Source organism: Cyprinodon variegatus, unplaced genomic scaffold (assembly GCF_000732505.1).
Source record: "Cyprinodon variegatus isolate N-32 unplaced genomic scaffold, C_variegatus-1.0 Scaffold129, whole genome shotgun sequence".
In the NCBI taxonomy this organism is placed as follows: domain Eukaryota; kingdom Metazoa; phylum Chordata; class Actinopteri; order Cyprinodontiformes; family Cyprinodontidae; genus Cyprinodon; species Cyprinodon variegatus.
In genome coordinates, this window is record NW_015150582.1 from 266,565 (window position 1) to 275,369 (window position 8,805).

The window sequence follows — 8,805 nt, forward strand, 5'->3', positions numbered from 1 at the left end:
CTTCATCCTCTGACATGGGAGCTGGCTCGGAGATCGTCTGCCTGGCTGTGTGTTTCCTGGACGAGGCCGCCTGTGGAGATGGTTGACAGTTACGTTTTGTATCTCTTCTTCTCTGTATGTCTGCTTCTGTCTCCTTGAACCCCAGTCGGCCACGGCAGATTGGTGCTCACACTGAGCTTGGTTCTGCTGGAGGTTCCTTCTTGTTAAAAGGGAGTTTTCCTCTCCACTGTCGCTACAAGCCTGCTTNGCTCCTGAACCCATCCATTCATGAACTGCACATGAGACTACAAGGACTTGTAGCTTGGGAACTGTTTGAAGTATAGGCGCTCACTCATCGGTGCTCCACTCATTGTTTGGAACTTCATATGGATCCAAATTATTAATAATGCTGATTTTGTCAACATACCGGTCCAAGGCTTCTTTATTTAATGTGTCCCGGTAAATTCCAGACCCTTTTCTGGATTTGAACATATTTTCCCTCTACTTCCACGTCTCTTCGTTCAACAACAACGTTGTATCAGAGCTATGCTTATGTTCGCGTAGCCATCAACGCGAACATAAATGCAGTGTGAATGCTGTACTCTAAACTATAAGCTGCAAGGTGAAACTGGCAGACACAAACTGAAATTTAAAGCAAAAGCTGCTGTTGCAAACTGCGGGACTAGTTAAAGTCAGAAAAATGAAAAGAGCAAAACAATAAGTGGGAATGCTTAAGCAGAATGATATAAAAGGGTCATAATAAACATAAATAGATATAGCATATAGGAGGCTCATCTAGTAGTTTCCATATTCCCATTGTGAGTCTTTTCCACAGAAATAACAAGTGTATTTTGCAGTAGTGTACATAAAGTTATGTGTTCCTGTTATTATTGCAGAGCATGGCACCTGGCATCTTTTTTTCCTCAGACACTCTTATATCCCAATGCTGGTTTGTGTTCTTTTCTTTGTTCCTTCTCCTGCAAATGCCTGTAGTTAAATTCCTCTACAAGCTCCAGCATGAACACCTGATGACTTTCTTTTGCCTCTTTATGTACTGTCTGAAAAATATTTGCATTTATGCCAGCCATGCGAAGCAGGGTGTGAGACACCCAGACGCCATCTCTATGTTCCCTAATGCAGTGAATAGTTGGGGAATTTCTGATCCATGATAATATCACCTCGTTCGAAATGGTTGTAATCATCAACGTTGTTTTTGTTTTTGTTAGCTCAGAATTTCTAATCCTCATTTGCATCATAGGTACAGTATGTTCCTTTATGGCCATCGACTCTTACAGAAGGACGCATTGGAGTCATCAGATAGGTGTTTTGTGGTCATGTTTTTGTTACTTTGTGGGAACAGGTTTTGAGAAAAATTTATTTCAGTTCAATTCAATTCAATTGAATTCAATTCAGTTATACTGTATTAAAAACGGTAATTCAATTTTGCTACAGCCTGTCTAAGAACACCAAAACACACAGAAGGGCATTACTCTTCCTCTTCCATAACAGCTGGAGCTCAGTGAGATTGGATGGAGAGCGTTTGTGAACATCAGTTTTCAGTTCTTTCCACAGATTCTTGATTGGATTCTGGTCTGGCCTTTGACTAGGCAATCAACTGGATATGTTTATTTGTGAATCGTTCCATTGTAGATTTTGCTTTTGGTTTTGGATAATCATCTTGTTGGAAGATAAATCTCCATCCCAGTCTCAGGTCTTCTGTAGACTCCAACAGCTCTTCTTCCACAATGCTCCTTTATTTGGCTCCATCCATCTTCCCATCAATTTTAGCCATCTTCCCCTGTCCCTGCTAAAGAAAAGCAGGTCCAAACCATGATGCTGCCACCACCATGCTTGACAAGGGGGAATGTGTGTTCACAGTGAAGAGCTGTGTTACTTTGACACCAAACATAACATTTTGCATTGTTGCCACAAAGTTGGATTTTGGTTTAATCTGACCAGAGCAACTTCTTCCACATGTTTGCTGTGTCTGCCAGGTGGCCTGTGGCAAAATTGAAACCAGACTTTTTATGGGTATCTTTAAGAAATCGCTTTCTCCCATAATGTCCAGATTTGTGCAGCAGACAATTGATTGCTGTTCCATGGACAGAGAGTCCCACCTCTGCTGTAGATCTCTGCAGTTCATCCAGAGTGATCGTGGGTCTCTTAACTGCATCATTGATCAGTCGTCTCCATGTTTGAGCTAAGGTTTAGAGGGATGGCCAAGTCTGATACTTATTGTATTTCAATGTTAGTGCTTGCACAGAGCTCCTTAGGATGTTTAAAGCTTGGGAAATCTTTTTGTATCCAAATCTGACTTTAAACCTCTCCACAACAGAATCTCTGAGCTGCCTGGTGTTTTCCTTGTTCTTAATGATTCTCTCAGCTTCTGTCCAAGATGGCTGCTACTGTGTCTGCCTGAGAGTTTGTCAAGATTCAATCTAGCAAATATCTGCGAAATCCCATTTAGTGCATCAACTTGCTATCTACAATTAAACTAAGTGGATTTTGAAGCAACCTGGTAAACAAATTTCATTAAAAACCTGCTGGAATAACATCTTTTGTGGACTGCTTGAAGAGAGGACCCAAGTAGGCCCGAGTATCCACCAGTTTTCTGCGACCACGCCATCCTGAGATTTGACTAACTGATCATAAAGCCCAACATTGACTAGACTACATGTTCAATGAGTCATTCAATTTTTTGACTTAAAGGTCTTAGCTCATTTAAACATCTGCAGCTTGAGGAACAAAACTGGCGACATAACTCACATTTGGCAGGTAAATAATATTCAAATTCTAGCCTTGTCTGAAACACACCTTGATTCGTCTTTTGCAGTCACAGAATTAATGGTTTTTGGTTACATATTATTTAGAAGAGATAGAAACAAAAATGGAGGTGGCGTAGCATTTTATATCAGAGACAACATTCCAGTGAAAGTGAGAAATGATCTCATGTTGAAAAGTATAAAAGCGATATGGGTACAAGTTCATTTACCACACTTAAGACCTATACTAGTGGGTTGCTTATACAGGCCTCCGAATGCCAACTCTCAATATCTTGATGAGATTTGTAATATGTTAGATGCAGCCTGCAATGAAAACAAAGAAATATTGATTTTAGGGGACTTAAACATAGATTGGTTTTCACCAAATTGCCCACTGCAAAAAAAAACTTAGCTCTATGTCTGCATTATGTGGCCTTAAACAGAACATAACTCAGCCAACTAGAGTCTGCACGACTACACTGGGTAAATCTTCTACCTGTTTAGACCATATATTTACAAATGTTTCAGACCAGTGCTCAAAGGCAGTTTCAGCATCAATTGGTTGTAGTCACCGTAACATTATAGGGGTCACAAGGAAAACAAAATTACCTAAAGGTGGCAGAAGAGTGTTTAACGAGGAAGTTATGTCCCCTAAAAAGGCCGTTGTGCCTCCGGGCTTCCCCACCGGTTCTTTCCCTGGGAGCAAGTTATTTACTACTCTTAACTCAAACTGGGTAAAACCATATAAAAAAGGACTATAAAATAGGAGTAAAAAAGTAACAGAGTTTATTCCAGATCAGGTCGTTACAGGACAGAGGAAATGCTTGGAGCTGCACAGCTGTGGGCTCAGAAATCACGTCCGCAAGCGTCCGGCAAAGATTGAGCCCCGAACAAGGTCATCTCCTGCTTCTTATAGCTCATGACTCTATGTGTTGCATCATGTGGATGTTTAGCTGTCCGTATCAGAAACTGACACGCCATCCATGCCCAAGGGTTACAGATAGCTCTCCTCTATCAGTCAGGCTCCAAGATGTGCCCATATCCTGTGTATCTTTAAAAGACAAGAAGGCTGTACTATTTAGACGTCTTACTTACACAAAGGGACATCCACAGTGTGAAGGAAGGCCTTCTACTCTCTCTATCTGGCTAATAAAGTAACAATGCACATGATGTATAAAGAATAAACCTAACAGAAGAAATCCTTCAGCTCGGATGGTTAAAAACAAATTATTCATCAAACCTTCGCAGCCTGTCATGTTCTTTCAACCCCACCCTCCCTTACTTTCAAGTGCTTAACTCCTCCCACCTTCTCCTCCTCATTCTACCCCCTAAGCCTACCACCCCATTACCCTCTTCATTCCATCCTTCTAATTACTACCTTCATCTGCTTTCTACTATTCCCTTTGTCAGTGTTTCCATCTGGGGGTGGGAGGTCCTAAGTGGGCTCAGGGTAGGGTAGCCATTTCTTGAAGACTGCACCTCTACCTTTAGTATCCCAAGCCTTTAAGTATATCTCTGTTGAGGGTTTTATCCGGTAGCAGCAGATTTAACCTACGTGACAAAGATGAGCGGAGTTTCACAGTTTTCTTATTTTATTAATAACACAGAGTTGAACTTAAACATGGCTTCTCCCTATTCACGCCCGAGCCGAACTGCCCGTCTTGCGTGCTTACATCACACGTCTTATCACATACAAGTGATTGATTGGCTGAACCTACACAACATTCCCTGTCAAAATAAGAGCGTCACATATTAACATTTAACATCCCCACTCACTCTTATTCCATAACATAACATAGAAAACAAAATGACATAGAAAACAACTCATTAGATCTGAAAATAGAACTCATTACATCCCATTACCAAACGTGTGTTGCAAAGTTTCTCAACTTCAGCTTAGTAGCTGGCTTGGTCATAACATCAGCAATCATTTGCTCTGTAGGACAATACTCCAAAATAAACCTTCCATTGTTTACATTTTCCCTGATGAAGTGGTACTTAATGTCAATATGCTTACTTCTCTGTCTATTCACTGGATTCTTGGCCAATGCTATGGCGCCTTGGTTATCTTCGTACACCTTTGTCTGTGCATATTGATGATTGTCAACACCACTTAACAGTTGCTCTAAGTAAAGGCCTTCCTGTATGGCTGATGCTAAGGCCATATACTCTGCCTCAAACGATGATAAAGCCACTGTTGGTTTTTTTCTTGTTTTCCATGAAATCAGAGAGCTTCCCTCATTTAAACTAGTACAATACCCTGATGTACTTCGCCTATCGACCGAATCTGATGCCCAGTCAGGATCACTGTAGACTCTTAGGCCTAGTTTTTCTGCCTCACTTCTCCTGAAGTACAATTTCTTCTCTTTTGTACCTTTGAGGTATCTGAACACGTGTTTAACTGTGTTCCAGTGCTCCAGAGTTGGTTCAGTAAAGTGCTGGGAGAGTTTACTAACCACAAAGCTAATGTCAGGCCTAGTGCATGTGGATAGGTAAATCAAACTTCCTACGGCCTCCCTGTACTTTCTCGGTTCTTGCATTTTCTCTGCATCCTCTGTATATTCTAGTTTGGGTTCACATGGTGTTTCTCTGGGCTTGCAGTCCTGCATGCCAAATCTGTCTAAAACTTTATTCACAAACTTCTCCTGTGACATTGTTACTACGCCATCTGCCCGTTCAAAATCTATCCCCAGGAAATGTTTCAGTTCACCCATATCTTTCATTTTTAACCTTTCAGTGAGCATCCGTTTCACCTTTTTCACCACATTCTCATTGTTTGCAGCAATGATGAGATCATCAACCCAAGCTATAATGATCACATGTATCTGCAGCATTTTGGACGAAACCATTTTCAACTAGGCATGTGTGTAGCATTGCATTCCAATTTCTTCCCGATTGTTTTAACCCGTAAATGGATTTCTGTAGCTTGCACACTAACTTCTCACCACTGTCTGATTTCTTCTCAAACCCCTCAGGTTGCTCCATGTAGATTTCGCAATCAATTGGTGCATGTAAATAAGCTGTCTTAACATCCATCTGATGTAAGACTAAATTTTCCTGCACTTCTTTTTGCATCACAACCCTTACACTAGTCATGTCAGCAGTGGGTGAGAAGGTTTCGTCGTAATCTGTACCTGGTTTCTGATTATAGCCTTTTGCTACGTACCTTGCTTTGTACTTTTCAGACCCATCAATTTCGTTTTTCAACGCATAGACCCATCTACCCCCCACTGTCTGTTTGCCCGGTGGCAGCTGGGTCAGGGTGAACGCTTTGTTCTCCTCGAGAGATTGCATCTCCTCTTTCATTGCAGCTTTCCACTGCCTTGCTTTAGATGAGGTAATGGCGTCCTGGTAAGTATGAGGTATATCACACACTGCCCTGTAACAACAGTCCATGCAAGTGTTAAGATTGTCCTCTGTGTCACCTGTTTCATAGTCCTGCAGATGAGCCGGCCTCCTCTTGGCTCTTGGTGGGTTCTTTCTGTGAACAGTCTGTGTGACTTCACCTGGCTGGGTACGTTCAGTCTTTTCAGGTGAAGCACGAACACCACCACTTTCAACACTCTGACCTGCATTTTTCGGTTTCTCATCAACCCTCTCATCATCAGTGTTGTCAACCATGGTATGTATGTCCCGATAACCTGTATGTGACTGCTCTGTTTGTGTACCTTTTTCGTTTGCCGTCCTTGTTGTGAATTTCACCAACCTATGTTTCTGCACCCTCTCTGTGTCTGGGTAGTATACTAGATATGCCGGGCTGTTTTTGTCATAGCGTAGGAAAACGCCTTCATCACAGCGCGATTCCATTTTGCCCTTCTCTTGCTTGTAAGCAAAACATGCAGATCCAAACTTTTGCAATTTGGACAGGTTAGGTACATTGCCTGTGAACAGCTCGTATGCTGTCTTCTTTGTGCGCCTATTGTAACACCTGTTCCTTACATAAGCTGAGGTCTGAACAGCATAGTTCCATAAGTTATCAGGTAACCCGCTTTCGATCAGTAGGCATCTGCTCATCTCATAGAGTGTCCTCCAACCTCTTTCTGCAGTGCCGTTTTGGTGGGGCGAGTAAGGCGCAGACGTCTCGTGTCTAATCCTGTTTCTCCTTAACAGTGTCTGGAACTCATGACCTGTAAATTCAGTACCGTTATCTGAACGGATACACTTGACCTGCCCGTAGGGGGCTATGTCCGCCAAGAATTTTTCTGTGGCCGTAACTGTGTCACTCTTAGACTTGAGAAAATACACAAACATAATGCCTGAATAATCATCTGTAAATGACTGCACGTATCGATGTTCTTCTATGCTCGGAGTACGCATGGGGCCTGCCAAATCAGTGTGTACTAGCTCTAGGGGCCTTTTTGCTTTTCTATCTGGTTCCCTGTTTCTTGTCTGTGTAAATTTTCCCTGTGTGCACACCTCACATGACACATCCACCCCAGAAGAACCTCCCTTAATCTCCATGCCTTTCACCACACCTTGTAAATTTTTCACATCTTCATAATTACAGTGACCCAGTATCTGATGCCAGGTTTGCACATCATGACACACTTTTAGCTGGTCAGCATCCTTTTCAACAGTAGGTAAGTAATACAGGTTACCGTTCTCATGTATGTCGAAACTTTTACCGTCACTGCCGATTATTCGACTGTCCCCCTTTTCGAAGACCACCGTCGCACCTCCGTTGACTGCTCTCGACACCGAAAAGATGTCTTGTGGATATGTTGGCATGTAGAGCGCATCCCGTAGCTGCGCTCTGCTTTGTTGTCCTCTGCTGTCCAGCAGATGGATCACCGCGGTTCCTCTGCGTTGCGCCATCCCGTTGCACTTGCTTCCATCCGCCAATTCCACCGAATGGGTGCTCGGCTGGAATGAATGGTCGAAGCTCTCGAACTTGCTGATATCGTTGATGATGTGGGAAGTCGCCCCCGCGTCCACCATGATCCCCTTCCTGTTCACGTTACCCGGTGGTCTCTCTCGCTGAACGTTGTTGGCCATGAAGAGGGAATCGTCAGCTCCATCTTGCTTCTCCGTGAATTTTCTGGCGCCATCTCGTTCCTGCTTCTTTTTGCAGATGGACTCCGCGTGCGTGGCGTTTCTGCAATGGCCGCACCAGACTCGCTTGTAGCATTTTCGCTCTCTGTGTCCCTTTATTGCACACTTGTAGCACGTCATGTCTCCATCGTCACTTTTTCTGTTATTTTCTGTTCTGCTTTGCCCTTTGCCCGATCTCGCATGGGTCTTCATCACATTGTCTGTATTTTGTTCTGTCATTTTCATTTTCTCAGACTCTTCGTAAACGCGCAGCCTTCGCTTGAAGTCGGCGAACGTGACATTGTCCTCATTCTGTGTCACATGCACCGCTAACGGCTTGAACGTCTCTGGTAGCCTGCCTAGCACCATGGCCACGATCAGTCCATCACTGAGAGTTTCCCCTGCTTCTCTTAACGATGTGATAATGCTCTCTGCCCTTATCAGATAATCAGTAACAGTCTCTTTTTCATTCATTTGCAATCTTGTCAGCGACGTATACATGTTAATAATTCTAGGCTTGCTTTTACCGGCGTAATGTTCCCGCAGTATCTTCAGTGCCTTTCTGCCATCATCAGCCGCCTCATGCCTGATTAGCGACAGGCTCTTGTCGTCGATTAGCCTCACCAGCTCGGCGTAGCAGTCGGCATTCTTCCGACGGTCGTCGTCGCTCGGTTGTTCTGGTTCATCTCCTAAAATTGTCCCTTTTAGCTTCAGGATGTGAAGGCAGCTCAAAAACCTCGTTTCCCACAGGTCGTATTTTTCTTCTGACCCGTCGAACAGCAACTGTGGTGCTGGAGCTCCAGTGGCTCGGCTGGCCATTTTCACCACGAGTCCGCCAAAACTTCTCCTCAGCTCCAAAAACTGAACGTTACCGCGTAATACATCGCGTTTAACTAAGACTACTCACGCTCGCTGTCTTCGGCCCTGGGCCCATAACCTGTTGAGGGTTTTATCCGGTAGCAGCAGATTTAATCTACGTGACAAAGATGAGCGGAGTTTCACAGTTTTCTTCTTTTATTAATATCACGGAGTT